Source organism: Tachypleus tridentatus, chromosome 13 (genome assembly GCF_004210375.1).
Source record: "Tachypleus tridentatus isolate NWPU-2018 chromosome 13, ASM421037v1, whole genome shotgun sequence".
NCBI classification, from domain to species: Eukaryota; Metazoa; Arthropoda; class Merostomata; order Xiphosura; family Limulidae; genus Tachypleus; species Tachypleus tridentatus.
Genome location: NC_134837.1, coordinates 226,293,420 through 226,311,397, shown reverse-complemented (window position 1 = coordinate 226,311,397; position 17,978 = coordinate 226,293,420). Strand labels below are relative to the sequence as shown.

General features: G+C 33.0%; 1 long non-coding RNA gene across 1 annotated transcript; it reads left to right on the top strand.

The window, feature by feature from the left end:
• Window positions 1–12,842: 12,842 nt before the first annotated feature.
• On the top strand, window positions 12,843–15,303 carry LOC143236741 (uncharacterized). The gene is made up of 2 exons (XR_013019735.1): window positions 12,843–13,075; window positions 14,375–15,303. It is a non-coding gene; the product is annotated as an uncharacterized LOC143236741 (long non-coding RNA).
• Window positions 15,304–17,978: the final 2,675 nt, after the last annotated feature.

Sequence of the window (17,978 nt, the reverse complement as noted above, 5' to 3'; positions counted from 1 at the left end):
AAATGTGAACTGTTAAAATAAGTGTAATAATGATATATAAATATATATATATTATTATAACTACACATTTTTGATTGAGTTAAACGCAAAACGACATTCATGGTTAATAAAATTAGCATTAGAAATACAAACTTCTTTTTTAGCTCGTTTATTTTAAGAAACAAATCGAAACTCGAAGGATTTAATAAAATACTTGGCACCCATTTAAGAACTGCTTGGAAGTTTTAAACATTCATGCGATAAGTGTGGAAACATTTTGGGAAGAATGATCTTCGCATAATTAGGTTTTGCTGCATGTTTTTGTCTCCCACTGGAACAGCAGCACGTTTACAGTATTAAAACGCTAAAATCCAGTGTTGGATAGATCAATTTGGCTGTACTCTAATATCAAACAAACAAAGGCTTTATGTTGAAATAATAAGGACATTTATAGCCTAATTTCCAGGAAGCCAATTCTGGACAAGATGTATTATTAGTGAATCGCAATAAAACGGTTCAAAGTAAGGTAGTACAAATTTGGATTTTTTAAATAAAATTGTTGCAATACAAGATGGACATTCTACTACGGAAAATTTTTATTTTTTACACAGTTCAGCAGATTTGTTTAGTAAATGGAACAAAGGACAAGAAAGAGAATGAATAAAACCTCAATTTACGAAATTATTGTTAAACTTCAATTTGAACTGGAAAGAAGTTTAAGAAACTTAAAAATCGAAGACATTTTATTCTGCTTTTCTATATTAAAAATGTTGCACGCTAGTAACAGCAGATATCAATGAAAATTATTTGTTTCAGGATTTCCGCTCACAGCTCTACCTAATTTTGAATTAACTGCATGCTAAAGGGAAAGAATGGTTTGGTTTGAATTTCGCACGAAGCTACACGAGGGCTATCTGAGATAGTCGTCCCTAATTTAGCAGTGTAAGACTAGAGAGAAAACAACTAGTCATCACCACACACCGCCAACTCTTGGGCTACTCTTTTACCAATGAATAGTGGGATTGACCGTCACATTATAACGCCCCCACGGCTGAAAGAGCGAGCATATTTGGTTATGACGGGAATTCGAATCCGCGACACTCAGAACTGCCGACTTTGGAGCTTCTCTTATCTGACCAAATAATAAGATTTTTCTCTCACTCTTAAAGCGTGCACACGTCTAGAAACTAAACAAACATTATAAAATGTAGCTCTTTTCTCACTTGAGGATTAACCCAATTTAATTAAGTCTATGTTTTTCTACAATCGTTTTACAAGAACAAAAACTAACTATATGCAAAACACCTGAATGAAAATACATACACCATATATGTTCTCCAAAATATCTAAATAAAGCTATTTTATTATTTTCTAGATATAAAAAGAAAATTTTCACATCATTGTTGACCAATAATATTTTATTTGTTATTCAAGTGTTTTAAACTGAAATTATTCTCTCTTTTGGGCCATTTCTATACATTTATTTATATTTACATTTGTATCTTTATTTAGTATATTTGCAAATAATGAAACTTAATATAGTATTAAAAGTAGAGTGCTATAGTCGTAAAACTGCTGTATTTTACAGCTAGACTCAAGAACTTTTTAATTTTTTGTGAATATTTTTTTTTTTGTATTTCATAGTTTGGTGCCCTCATGAAAATAAATTTGTGTTCCTCTATCTAAGGCAAACCTAATATATAAAAATGATCACCCTATAAAGGTTTATAGATATTAACTTCTTGTTTGTGTGTATGAGTGTCGCTGCTCTGTCAAGACACTTCCCTTTGACCAAAAAATGTAATATACCATTATTCCCTTTGCTGTCTTCGTTTGGTGAGATTGAATTATCCGATCTCATACAGTAGCCATTCAATTTATACCAACTAAATATAGAAACAGAAACATGCCAGTTAAAGTAAGGTCGAAGTGTAATATTCTTAGTTACGCTTTAAATGTACACCTTAGAATATTAACTACTCTAATAAATTTTCAGCAGAAAATGCACTGCAGAGTTTCAATTAATTCTGATCTGAATAAATTTGACTGCATACAAGTTTTAGAGAAAATAAAAATAACACTTATTCATCTATTATAATATTAAAACACAAGACAAACCACTACAACTCAAACAAATATATTTATTAAGGCAAGAGATGATTCCTCTTTTTTCTAAGCGTTGAAAGACGAAAATTTGAACTACAAATAAAATGTAACTTGATTGAGAAAATCAGCATCTATATACGTATTAAAATAAGAACAAGACTCAGAACGTATTTTTCATCCTTGTCAACTGATAATCCCATAATCAAAAATAAAGACAGGTTTTCAAGATATTTTAAAACACCACGTGACCAGTGCTACGACAGAACACTTCAACACAAGTTTCATTCTCTAGCTTATGGTTTTTCAAACTGTGCTCCGTGAAGCCCTTGGGCTCCGCCATAGTTATCTGGGGCTCTCCACGACGAAATTTTAGAATCTTAATATTTTTTCCTAAAACTATAAAATTGAATCACAATACACTGTACAAAAAATAAAAAATATCTTTAATTTTACATGTTTATTGCGTATTGGATCTTTTAATATTTTATTCTGCCAAACACCAGATCATTTTATTTAGCTTAGAGGTTTGATTTGATTTTTTAAATTTCGCGCAAACCTACACGAGGGTTATTTGCGCTAGCCATTCCTAATTTAGCAGTGTAAGACTAGAGGGAAGGCAGCTAGTCATCACCACCCACTGCCAACTCTTGGGCTACTCTTTTACCAACGAATAGTGGGATTGACCGTCACAGTATAAGCCCCTACGGCTAGGAGGGCGATCATGTTAAGCGCGACGGGGGCGCGAACCCGCGACCCTCGGATTACGAGTCGCACGCCTTACGCGCTTGGCCATGCCAGGCCACAGAGTTTTGTAACATTTGATTTATCTCGATTTGTTTGTAATTTATTTGAGGTTTTTGCTTCTCTGTGTATGATGCAATGTGCAAATACTTCTCTTGGATCAAGAACATTTACTTTGGTTTGAACTTTTTCTTGTTTACAGTATATGTAGCTGTTAAACCAGTGTTTATCCCAACATAATTACTCGACAACTATTGTTTGTAAGAAATTAAACTCATTAGTATAAGAGAATATGACTTGCTCTCTTCCCCTTCCTTCCATACCTTGGGAAAATAAAAACAATTTTCACACTTATATCCTAACAATATCGTACTAATACCGGCAACTAAGATACATTTGCAACATCTGTGGTTTCATCAAGTTGTATGGTAACGGTCTAAAATGAACATGTCGCTACAATCAGAGTTCAACAACAAAAAGTAATTTATTGACAAAAGTTCATGGCATTACAACACATAATTTTAATAGCCTTTCTCATACCAGGTCAATAACCATGTTTGAATATTCTGTCTATTGTTTTTCATACACCCAAATGAGCAGCCACAAAATGATCATACAATTCGATTAACATTGTTTTGGGAATGACTTATTCGAATTTACCATTACTACAACCATTGTTGTGCAGTAAAAAACATTTCCATTCAAAACATAGTGTTTGAATTTATTTATAGTATTTGCCGTTATAGTAGAATCGTTTTGTAGAAGGCCCGACATGGCTAGGTGGGTTAAGGCGTTCGACTCATTATCCGAGGGTTGCGGGTTCGAATCCCCGTCGCCAATAATGAATACCATTATTCGTTGGTAAAAGAGCAGCCCAAGAGTTGGCGGTGGGTGGTGATGACTAGCTGCCTTCCCTCTAGTCTTACACTGCTAAATTAGGGACGGCTAGCACAGAGAGTTTAAAAAATTCTATTTTTAAATTTGTAATTTCAGATATAACTAATATGCACTGATAGTCATAGTTGCGCACTCCTCTATTGAATCTCCAAACCTCCTTTGAAAAGTCCCACATAGTTTGAGCTCCATATCCATAGAAACTTAATCTATGCTACGCTACTTTTAAACGCATTAGGCGATATTCTCGAAAATTTAGCTGACAGTAATGTTTGTTTTTTGTTTGAATTTCGCGCAAAGCTACACATGGGCTATCTGCGCTAGCCGTCCCTAATTTAGCAGTGTAAGACTAGAGAAAAGACAGGTAGTCATCATCACCCACCCCCAATTCGTGGGGTACTCTTTTACCAACGAATAGTGGGATTGACAATCATATTATAACGTCCCCACGGCTGAAAAGGCGAGCATGTTTGTTGCGACCGGGATTTGAACCCGTGACCGTCAGATTACGAGTCAAACGCCTTAACCCTCGTGACCATGCCTGGCCTACTGACAATAATACTGGCAATCATTATTATTGTACATACACACATCGTTCATTCTTGGGCTCGAGAATCTTCAAAAAATTTAGAAAGAGACGAGATTTTTGTAAACATATTTAAAGATATACGTTACATGACTTAAACGGAAAGAAATATAGATATTAAAATAAAAATGTATAGTAGTAAATCCGTTACAGACGGAAGGATAATTTATAAATCGTGAAAAGTAATATGTACCTATTAAACATATCTCACACTTAAAATACTTTGAGTAACTAATATTACAGCTGAATAAAATCCATTTCATAATTTGAATTAGTTGTTTTTAATTTTTTTCAGTATCAAATTGTAATTTCAACAAAGGTGATTGTTATAAGTGCATATTGTCTAATAAATGGTCAGGATAACTGTGTTCTGGACTTTTACACCTGACTTTGTTGACCAGTATTTAGAAGTACACTTGTACATACTGATATCAAAAGTCTGTAAGTCATGTCTTCTTTAGTCAGTAATACTTTCTTTGACACTCTTTGGACATTTAAGCTGAAATAAATTTCCAACCGTTGCATTCCGTTTACTCTGTTGGAATATAATGTATAAACGGCTGGTATGGATAGAGAAAGCTCTATGTGGAGGAGTGAACAACGTTTCGACCTTCTTCGGTCGTCGTCAGGTCATGCGAATTACAGGTGAACAGTCATTTTTCTGTTGAACAATACTTGTGATTATTTATTTCCTGAATCTCAGATGAATGAAATTTTCTTCCTATAGTTAAGTATTCCTTTACTTTAAAAAAGAGAGAGCTGAGTTTATTTGTTCATAGATAATACTGTCATTGACAGTAACAAAATGGCATAAAACGAGTGAAAGCAGTGGCTCAGATTCGCTTGGTTATTGAGATATGATATATTCATATATGTAATATTTTCTGAGGATATATTTGTACTATATTATTTCGTATTTGTAATATACGTATACATGTTGAATTACGCTATTTATATAATTTGTATACATCAAATATAGTTTTATGAAAAATTGTTAGGATTTTTATTTTTTTACAAGCTGCAATTTTAACACATCAGCATAAACTTTGAATGTTTGTTTTGAGGCATTTGAACAACATCAATATAACATTGTTTTTGATAATAAATCTTATTTGTGTTAGATGCCACAGGCTAAAAGTTTATTCTTAGCCTTATTGTTGCCTTCCATGTAACAGTTTGCTCTATCGTGGGGATGAAGGAATATCGTTCGGAACAACAACACATTAATTATACTAGATTTATTTAAAAACCTCGCGTGTGCAGTCGCAAGTGGGTATCGAAGTCAATCAACTCGAGAAGATTCACAAGTAAGTAACGAATAAATGACACAAGAGGCTATACACTTTATTAACATTTATAAACATGAAGTTTTATACTGCGTTAACATTCAGAAAAATATGAAATATTATACTTTCGTCAACAATGATTAACATAAAGGTTTCGCCCCCCGCTAGTACAGCGGTAAGTCTCTGGATTTACAACACTACAATCAGGGGTTCGATTCCTCTCGGTGGGCTTAGCAGATAGCACAATGTGGCTTTGTTATAAAAAAATACACACAAACAAACATAAAGGTTTATACTTTCAGTAACATTTTTCAGTTCCATAACGTTTCAAACCTTAATACCTTATCTACGTTACTTAGTTAACTTTAACGACTTTTTCATAACACGTGGTGGTTTTTCTTGGCAAAATTATCATTTAAGGGAAACCAGCAATTAAAATTTACATGGAGTCAATGTAATGCTTGCACATATATATATAAGCTGCTATTCTGTGTTCTTCTATATCTCGGAAATTTAGCTGAAAAACCCGAGCAGTTGGAATAATTGGAAAACCTGTATCTTTTTGAAACAACCTCGAGTCCGGGATACTTTGATATTGGTGTGACGTGGCCAGGTGGTTAGGGCACTCGACTCGCAAGCTGCGGGTCGCGGATTTGAGTTCCTCTCCCAACAGATATGCTTGCATTTTCAGTCTTGAAGGCATTATAATGTAAAGTCAATTCCACTATTTGTCCGTAAAGAGTATCCCAAGAGTTGGCGATGGGTGGTGTTGACAGGCTGCCTTCTCTGTAGTCTTACACTGCTAAATTAGGAACAGATTACCCAAGTAGCCCTGGTTTAGTTTTGCGCAAAATATCAAAACAAATCAAACCATTCTGATATCTGGGACAACAAACTATTTGTGGTCTACTGACATCAATTTTTATATAGTGTTGCAGCATAACTAATATGAAATATATTGAGGGAAAGCATAGTGTACCCAATGTTTTCGTTAGATTTACTTCATGTGTTAATCAGAAATTAACTATTTTACAGAGAAGTAGTTTTATTGAAGATTGTTAGGATTTTTTATTTTTCACAAGCTGCCTTTTTAACACATTACTATGGACTACGAATGCTTGCCTTGAGTAATATTTATATAGCACATACTAATGGATATCATTTATTTGTGTCAGATACCACAGGCTGTTCGTTTCTCCTTATCCTTCTTGTCTCTCACAATGAAAGACTAACTACCTTTTAAGTAAACTTAGTAACTTGAAGGAGCAACCCCAGAAACACGCTTAGGCCTGGCATGGCCTAGCGCGTAAGGCGTGCGACTCGTAATCCGAGTGTCGCGGGTTCGCGCCCGCGTCGCGCTAAACATGCTCGCCCTCCCAGCCGTGGGGGTGTATAATGTGACGGTCAATCCCACTATTTGTTGGTAAAAGAGTAGCCCAAGAGTTGGCGGTGGGTGGTGATGACTAGCTGCCTTCCCTCTAGTCTTACACTGCTAAATTAGGGACGGCTAGCACAGATAGCCCTCGAGTAACTTTGTGCGAAATTCCAAAACAAACAAACAGAAACACGCTCAGAGCTCCAATGCAACTCAGGTGTGACCAAGGTTGATGAGAAGCTGATTGTGATGAGAAATATTCTGCTTGTGGAAACCTCCTAATTTGAGCGCTCTCTAATAGCCTAATACTGGAAAACTAGTCTTCATACAAATTAACCATATAGAGGTATATATTTTCATTAAACTGTTATTTTGCATATATTCTTCAACGTATAAAAGTATGCAAATCTATAAAACTAATACTGGAAAACTAGTCTTCATACAAATTAACCATATAGAGGTATATATTTTCATTAAACTGTTATTTTGCATATATTCTTCAACGTATAAAAGTATGCAAATCTATAAAACTAAAGTTGTTCTGCACGTGCTAACCAGTTAAGTTCAGCGTTAAAGAGTGTATCTATTGCAAATTAGCTTTATCTTTGGTTTATGTATTAGAATATTTTCTATATTGGATGGTATTCATGTATTAGAATACGAAAAATATTTGGTAAACGGTATAAATTACAATCACAGATTGTAATCTGAGAGTTGCGGGTTCGAATTCCCGTCGCATCAAACATGCTCGCTTTTTCCGCCGTGTAGGTGTTATAATGTGCGGTCAATCCCACTATTCGTTGGTAAAAGAGTAGCCCAAGCGTTGGCGATGGGTATTGATGAGTCAATATTTGCCACTGTACTTAACCATACACTTTTTAGTCACAAAATTTTCTTACCAATATTTGTAGACACATATCAAGCCATTTCAAAGAAAGACTTTGTGAAATATGTCACGAAAATCCAAGTTGTTTGTAAAGTTTACTTTTGCATGAGTTAAATTTGGAAACTTCCAAGCTTGTGTACTTGTATCTTGAAAATCTGAAATATTTTATGAAATCATATAAATAACCGCTATTTCCCCGTGTCCAAGATAGCTATGTTCTTTCATTGTATTTTTTTATTCTCATGATTTACATAGATTTTAAAAACCTTAAATCTTAAGTAAACATTTCGTCATCGTTCATTATTTACAATTAAAATACAGGGAAAGTTTACTATTCCAAGAATCTTACTTTTATTCAATGTACAACCTTCGCGATTTCAGGAAGAGGTTCGAGAAATATTGAAATTACTGACCACAGATAAATATAAGAAATTTCGAATCATGATATGACTGACAACAGAGATATTGTTTCAGTGCGTATTCATGGGAATATTGTCCATATTATGTAGGCTTTAGGTATGAAAACGGTCCTCAGAAGCGATTGCATTTGCTTTGTAATAATAAAATAAGGCTAATCATTATTTCACTAACATTAATTTCAGAACTTAGCTTATGAAAGAACAAACTAGCATATATTCAGAGGATAGTTATCGGGACACTCCAGACACAACTAACGGGCTCTCTGAGGCAATAGAGTGAAGGTAGAGATAACGATGTTATAGTTACAGTTTGTCTCACCAGTGGGCACAATGCTATATGTGATATCTTACTGTTAGCAGAGAGACGACGTGACAATTGACATAACATGATGTTTAAGGATGTCAAGGAGGCTATCGGTCTATCTTGGCTGTCCCATCCTCTAAACTAAGCTAAAACTATTATATTAATTAATTTGAAAATCTTAAAGCCAGTCCACATCACTCATATAATTATCAAGCTTTTCCTTCAACACCATTGGGCGCTTTACTAGGAGATATCGTTCATCACCAGTGGGCGGGTTACTAGAAGAGTGTTAGGATCATCAGATCATCTGTGATAAATGTGCATGAGAAAATTACCAGAGGGTGATGTAGCTCAAGAGATAACAACTTGTCAAACTTTATGGCAACAATCAAAATATTAAAAATAATACAGGCAGTTTTCGATTTACGCGATACTTACATTTCAGGAATTGGTTGCGTAAATCAAACACTATTTCCCGTAGAGTATACACGATGCCAGCAATATACCGCAGGAGTGCCGTCTATCCTCACATGGTCATCATAATACATCTGCATGAAACATCACCTCCAGTGTGAAGCATGATAAATTGATTTTTATGATTTCGTTGTATGATCAAACGGACCCCTAAATCATCTGACTATAATCGTAATGTTATTGTCCTTGTAACGTTACTTCAACTATCGTGCGTCTCATTATCGCGGATGTTATTGTAATAAAGTTTTTGCATCGGCTAAGTCTTCGAGCACACGGTGAGTAAATGCTTCTATTTGTATCGTTACAATACACAAATCGCTCGAAAACTGCGTTAATCCAAATTCGCAAGCGCGTCAATCGAGAAATGATGTTATTCCTTTAATCGCGTTAACCCAAAAACGCGTGAAACAAATTCGCGTAAATCGAGAACTACATGTATTTTATCTAACTTGTATTTTGTGTGTTTTTTTTTACAATTATGCTCTTACATAGCTCTGAGAAAGTGTTACGAAGGTTATTGTTGTCAGGAAGAACAATGTGATAAGGTACTATAAGCGGACTAAGAAGGTAATATAGATCTCAACATACCTCAATTTATGTTTAATTTATCACGTATACATACATATTGAGTGTTTATCAAACCTATTGTTTTGCTTTTGTAAGTTAATCTGTGGGACAACAAGTTAAGCTTGGTTTGTTTTGAATTTCGCGCAAAGCTACACGAGGACTATCTGCACTAGCCGTCCCTAATATAGCAGTGTAAGACTAGAGGGATGGCAAATAATCATCGCTACTCACCGCCAACTCTTGGGCTACTCTTTTACCAACGAATAGTGGGATTGACCGTCACATTATAACATCCATTCAGCTAAAAGGGGGAACGTGTTTGGTGTAACGAGGATTTGAACCCGCTAGTCGAGTGCCTTAAACAGTCGGCCATGCCGGGTCGTGGGACAACTATACTTTTAGGTATCGATCATAATTCTTGTTGATATATATCATGAAAAACTTTTAGCACATATATTTCGTTTTAATAAATGCCAAATGAAACACTTACAAGCTAAACAAGTATTTCATGAGACAATTATTATAACACAGTGTATTACATATGTAAGTTTTATCGCATATAGTATTTTAATTTATCCATTATTTGAATGAGGCAAATATTATATCATAGCTCCTTATGCAATTATTTCTCGCTTTATGTATAAAACACTTTGCTAGTTCATTAGTTCTCTAGTTCAATGTTCTAATTGATACACATCCTTTAAAATTTTAGCTGAAAATATTTTCAAATTTTGAACGGGAGACTTACATTATTAATCCATTGCTGATTATTCTATGAAGTATCGATTTAGTATACATTTAATGAAGTGATTATAGTTTCATTTCTGTATTTAGTGTGACATATTCTTCACATTTCTTGAGGTATTATATGTATAAAACCCTTATCTCTAGCTCATTTGTACAATTGATACTTTGTATAAGATCTGTTTGCTCTAAAATATCTATTTAAATCTCTAAATTATATACAGTAATTTGATGTTTAGCTTTACAGGTTTAAATATTTTGCTAAAGTTTAAATATAAAGTATCTTCGTGAATAGTTATGTTTAACCATTACTATTACAATTTGTGATTGCTTGAGGTTAAGTACAAATCTTCACAATGAGCTATCTGTGCTCTACCCGCCGTGGGTATCGAAACCCGTTTTCTAGCATTGTAAGATAAAAGAAGATAAATGAAGATGATTATAGTGATTTATAAGATACCACAAAGTCAACAGACTCCATGTGTAGGAACGACCAAGGCACTTAATAAGTATAACACAAATATAATGCTAAAAGTAAACACTGACAGAGAATTTTACTGTCAAAGATAATTGCTGTTCACTTTCATTTACTCTTCTACCCAGCAAGCTCCAAAATAAGGCAACAAACTATCGTTAAGATACCAAACCACCAAATTGTTCATCAATTTTGTCTTGTGTCAATTGAAATAATTCTACAACTACATTATCACAAACGCCAGTTTAAACCTAAATTCACTTTATGTATTTCTGAGCAATGTATGATGTCATTTCTTAATCATAATAACAAGTAATAATTATTTAAAAAATCATAATTCTGGTGAAAACGACGTTGTAATTACCCCTTGAAGTCGGTTTCTTACAGAAATGTGGTGTTGCGTTGAAAAGCATAAGTGGAGAGTTAAATACGACTTACTAGTCAATACCAGAAAAATATTAGATTACTGTAAGATGTAGAATATCCAGTGCTTCATACATTATAGAACTATGTCTTTAGAAAGCCAACCCACAAACACTATGTTATCTATGAAGTGAAGGAGTAAAAAAAGTCAATTTACATAATATTTAATTTTATTACACACACTAATATAATACGTTAACTTTTAGTTAGGGTAGAAAACATCACAAAACAAGCATCAAAATGTGTTTTATAAATACAAAATGATGGATGGATGGAAGTAAGAAAAATAAAAATGCAAGTAAGAAATAGGGATGAGATACACACACACAGACACACGCACACGTATATACACTGCTGGCCAAAATATTAAGGCCAATGAACATAAAAAAAAATATGCATTTTGCGTTCTTAGACTCAACTACTTATTTGAGTAGAACTTTGAAAGATGAAAATAAGAAAAGAGAAAATAAAACAGAAACTTTTAAAGCATTTAATAGTGAAAATGTGAACACTATGAAATTAACCTAAATACTAGCTGGTCAAGAGTTTAAGATCATACTGAAACGAAGCGTTAATCGGTAAACACGTAACGAAATTTAGTCATTTGTGTTCAAGCATTAGTGTTGTCAACATCTCCCACTGACATCTCCAGTGTTACATTGGGTAAAAACATGGCGAAAGCTAAAATGTTGACAGAGTTTGAACGTGGCAGAATTGTCGAGCTGCAAAAGCAAGGTTTCTCTCAACGTGCGATCGCTGGTAAGATTGGGCGTAGTAAAATTGCTGTTGAAAATTTCTTTAAAAACCCTGAGGGATACGGAACGATACTTTCAAGTGGTTGGCCCAAGAAAATTTCGCCGGCGTTAAGCAGGAGGATTCGACAGGTTGTCCGACAAGACATCAGCCGATCGTTGAACCAGATTGAGGTCTTTACAAACGCAAAATGCAGCTCAAGAAAAATAAGACGGCATTTACAAGAGAAAGGCTTTATAAACCGTAAACGTCTTCAAAGGCCATGCCTCCTTCCACACCACGAAACAGCTTTGTTAAACTTTTTCATGGCGAATAATGTGATTCTTTTCGACCATCCAGCGTGTTCGCTCGAACTGAATCCCATTGAAAATGTTTGGGGATGAATGGCAAGGGAAGTCAATAGAAATTGACGTCAATTCCAAACAGTGCATGATCTTCGTGAAGCCATCTTCACCACTTGGAATAACATTCCATCCAGCCTTCTGCAAACGCTTATATCGACCATGTTAAAGCGAATGTTTGAAGTTATTCGCAATGATGGCCGTGCAACTCACTACTGAGACCTCTTGTTGGGTGTTTCATACCCTGTTTAGGACTTCGTTTCACTATGGTCTTAAACTTTTGACCAGCTAGTATTTAGACTAACTTTATAGCGTTTATATTTTCCCTATTAAATGCTAAAAGGTTTTTATTTTCCCTTTTCTTATTTACATCTTTCGAAGATCTACTCAAATAAGTGGTTGAGTCTAACAACGCAAAATGCATATTTTTTCTTTATGTTCATTAGCCTTAAGATTTTGGCTAGCAGAGTATGTTCTTTTGTGATTAGTTATTTGCTGTAGCTACGGTAAGAAATTAACTTAGTTTACTATATACTCTAACAGAAGACAAGCTTCAATATGGTTAAACTATGTATTTATACTCTCACACACTTTTCTTTTTAAACATAGAGTTAAAGCTGATAGATGTCGCAAAAAGCTCAGAGAATTAGAAATTTGTGCACTACCAGAATTGCTGTCAAAAGAGGGCATACTTGTAACTTTGAGGTATTTTATTGGATTTGGTAAGATTTTAAGTAAGCTTGATAAAAGTATATACGTATTATTATTCTATTAGTAGATATTAGAATGTTTTGTTGTTTAATTTAATTTTCAAAAATTTACGCAATGCATCTAGACTGTAAGTTAAACTTAGAAGTTAAAGCCAAGCTTTATAACCAGTAAGGTTGAATTTGGTAGTTTCCAATGGTATTGGCATCGGGAATACTGTTACTAGTAATAAGTTAGTTGCTGATACCGTATTTGTTGCGCATGTGAAAATAAATAATCTTTAAAGTTATACACTTTTGTATTTTGAAGTCAAACAAAAGTATGGATTTATTATAAGAAGAAAACAAGAGCTTTTCCAAGTTCTTAATATGAGAAGGATAGAGAGGTTCTCCAGAGTTGTTTATCCATGAGGGAGCATAAAACTCAGAACTAGAAGCTCCAACATTTGCTGAATAGAGTCTAAAGTTCCTTGCACTTTTAAAGTCATTCTCACATTCATGTATGTCACAGAGAAATGTTATTGTTTTGAAGAAAAAAAGTGGAAGGGGAGAGTCTCTAGTCATTTCCCATGTGGCATGAAAGTAAAACCAAATTTTGATGTGATAAATATAACAAAAATTCTCATATATTGCATTTTCAAAATCACTCCAACATTTATAAAGTGATAAAGAAACATACAGTATATATATTCTGTTGTCAAATATATGATGAAAATATTCCAGGCACTGATAAATTTTGAATAAATCTCAAATGATCATTCTCAAACAGAAAATTTTCAACCTGTGCAAATGACTGATCTCTTAAACTGGATGGAGTATTGACCACTGAACTTTAATTAACTGGACTGAGCACTAGCAATTGATTACTGTACTAAACTGGATTGAGCATTGGAGTTTTGCATAAAGTTATCTTATTACTTGTAAGGTGGATATCTTGTTGGCCTCTTGTTATGCTTTTGCTTGCTAAGGTCTAGGGTTTTAAGTTTAGATCTTTTGTCTAGTGTGAAAATGTCGGTGTATGTTTTCTTGGAATTGTAACAATAGACCAAGAGCTGGTTTTGTGTCTTTCACTGATAAATTCACATTTTTGTGTTGTAAATTATAAGTAAATTAATGTAAGTTGATTTACCACTGCCAGCATATTAAATTGCTATATAAAGATGATTAAGGCCTAATGATAGTAACATTATTTAACGAAGGTTAACTGACTTTTGAATATATGTAACTTTTGTTTTAAAGTTTGTAATTTTATTTCTAGTATGATATGGCAGTTGTCAATGCAGTGACTTTAATAAATTTTCAAATTTCACACAGCTTTCCACGGAGGCAACTAGAACTTTTGAAGTGATTTCCAACAAAAGAATCCAGATTGTGCTGTGAACATTTTGAAGAATTATTTTTTATAAAACAGGCCAAAATGTTCATGTGAGAGAGAATATTTTGTCCTTTTTTTTTTCTGAGAACCTACAAAAGGAATATCATTATCATAACTAAAGAATATGCTGAAGATTCAGTTAAAGCAACTTGTGCAAAAAATTCTTAAATTAAATATATAATCAGTGTATAAAATGCACAATAAAATTTCATTTGGTAGATGGAAAATTAAAATACTTTTTTTTGCTTTAAAACTACTCACTTATCATGTAGGATTTTGTTCCTAGAGATACTGAAACATATCTTTTAGTTTTGTCCTTTGGCCAAATAAAATTTTAATGTGCATTTTAAATGTTGATCTTATTTTTAACTTTAGGGGTATGCTGTTATATTTGTTTAAATATTTCTATAGACTTGGAAATTAGTGCTTATTCTGAAAAACTTCTGTTGATTTTCTTCTGTGTTTTGTTTGAATTTGCTGTTACATAAAGTTTTTTTAATTGCTTGAGTCTTTTAATTGATAAAGTTTGCTATAATGAAACTAAGTAAATTGGTATTACATATAAGCCTACAGTACTGGAAAGAAGTTAAACAATTTTAGTATATTTAAGTACTCATAGTAGTCTACTATATATGTGATTCAAAACACATCTCTCTGAAACCAGTTGAAATTTTGAAGTGGTTCTGTGTTAATGATAATGCTATATGTAAGTTGACTTACAGTGGATTTCTTTGCAATGTCTATTTAAACAGATTTTCTTCTTGAATGGTACTATAACATTTTTGTAGTAGTTAATAGTTAATGCAAAGTACAATAATGATTGAAGTATTCAAACAATAAATGGGTTTTCCTTATAATGAAAAAAAAATTGCTTTGAAAAATTATTGATTGAATTATGTTTTGATTTATTAGCAGGTGACCAAAAATAAATATCAGTATGAAGGTACATCAATTCAACCACACTTTACAAAGTTGTTGTTACAAAGTTGATGCAGTTTTATCAAGTACAATAACTAAACCGATAAATGCTAAAAATCACATTTCATTACCATGGTTAGTATACAAGTGATAATTCTACAAGAATAAAGTGTGAAAATGGACAAAGTAGCTAGGATTTTTTTTTTCTCACAAGTAAAGAACTGGAGTTTAAAATGAACTCTTGTTTCATTAAAGATGACTTTGGAATAATAATGAAAAAAATTAAATAACCACTGATGGTTTTGATATGCTGAATATTATCTTTTCTGATGCTCCTTTAAAATTCAATAAAAAACCATTGCTTATTAATAGGATAAAAAAACTCTCAAAGGATATCTCTCAATTTTATCATGTTTTAACTTAGCAATGTAGTTTTGAGATGTACTTTCTGTCCTCCTTTAAGCATTTACCTGTCAGTTTAAAGTGATATCAATGGTTTAATGAGTCAACAGTTCTCATACAAGAATATTATTGCATTGCAACAAGTAGTAAAAAGGGAACAGAATGAACCAGCAAAATTGTGTTTTAATGGTTGATTAAATGACCATAAGAACACACGTGAGTGGGATGGAAAGATATTTTTTGGCTTTTTTGATGTTGGTGTGGATACAGAAGATGGTGAAATCTGTGTTGTACTGGTATTTATGGTTGTTTTTCTAAACAACAAATGGAAAGTGCCTTTTTTTTGGCTATTTCTTTATGGCATGGCAGAACAAGAAGTAAGCTTGGTGAGAATATATTATAAAAACTATCAGATATTGAGATTACAACCATGGCACTTGTTTGTGAAAGCCCTATGTTGCCACATCTTCATTTTAAATGAACATGATTTCAGTATATCACTACAAAATCAGCAGCCATGGTTTTTACATCCTAGCAATGACAGACACAAAATTGATGTCATACTTGGTATATGAGACACATAAATACATTTGAAACATTTTTGCACAAGAAAAAAACTTTAAAAAGTGGTGATAGAGAATTTATTAAATTATAGTTGATTGCTGACTTCCACAAATTGCAAAAGAAAAAAGCTTGTACCTAAGAAATAGAAGAAAAAGTTATCTTCTCAATATAAATTTTAAGTTAAATGTTGCAAATGTCATATAATTTTGCAATAGTCTTGAACTTGTTTTTACATTTAAAAACTTGATTACCTTGTTGTTCAACACCAGAAATCCATTGGCTAAAAGTTACAAGAAAATTATGACAAGTTCTGATGAATCATGTTGGATACATTTTATAGTAGAAACAGAAAATTATAATTTTCAATTAAAATATTTCACTGGACAGAGAATGTATGCAACTCCATGTAAGACTCCATTTATTGGACTTCTAATTGCAAACATATCTATACAACTTTTACAAAGAGCATTAATGTCATCATTTTCTCCTCCACTAAAATATCAGTGGACATAAATTAAGCCAGGATCACATGAAACACCCTTTTGTTTTTGTGTGTGTTTCTTTTTTCTGGTGTTAGGTCATCCTGTAATTGCAGTAGTAGCCTTACTGTTTCACAGTTTACAGTTGCTTGTAAAATATTGCTCATGTGCTATGAAGTAAATACAGCAGAAAACTGTACAGCCTAGAATGGAAAATCAAGCTTACATGTTACAAAATATTACATGGAACTTACTAATGGTTCTATGGATGTTTTAGATGTACGTGATACACAGATATGACCTTCAAGTACATAGGCCTACACAAGATAACTGATTATGAAATTGCACAAAATTGCCTTCTGCTTTCTCCTCATGAGGAAGGAACCATAAGATACATGCCTGGTTATGTAGTCAGAATTGCAAAAAAATAACGTACAAATTGTTTGGGGACCTAAAGAAATGGAAATTTTAGATAATTATTAATTGTAGAAAAAAATTAAAAAATGAGTTTGTTTGGGAAAGACATATTGAAAGTATATTAAACATGTTAAGTAACATAAAATTGTTCTGAGAGCCTTTTAAGTTAAGAAATGATGAACATTTCTTAGGAAGGACAGTTAGCCTTAAATACAGATTGCTGTTTTGAATAGAGCTTCCTCTGGTTTAGGTGGACACGCATTTGAGTTTATGCAATGTTTGTAATGTGATAGTGTTTAGTTATAGATTATGTATAAAAGTTCAAATATATCATCTTGCTGAACAAGAATTGCCTGCAAAAAGTGCAACTGAAGTAGTAAGAAGAAAGTTTAAGTAAATTTTAATTAAATACCAGTATTTCAAAATGATTTTACAGCATTTAAAGTTTATAGTGCTGCTTTACAAACTTTCAGATGGTTATAGCACATTCATAACTAATCATCTTGGGCTCTGTGCCATTAAATGCAAAAAAATGAATATAAACATTGTAGTGTAATTCAGTAGCTCATTTAATTTGTGTATTTATTTAAATATATGGTATTCAGAACAATAGATCTTGATCAAAACTATTTTCAATTATTCCTCTATTTTTAGAATGCTAATACTAAAACTAATTAATTTACAGATTTTTTTTCATAGCTGCTGTAAGAATTGAAAAAGTATTAAGTGAAGAAATGAAAATGTACATAGTAAATTGACAAGA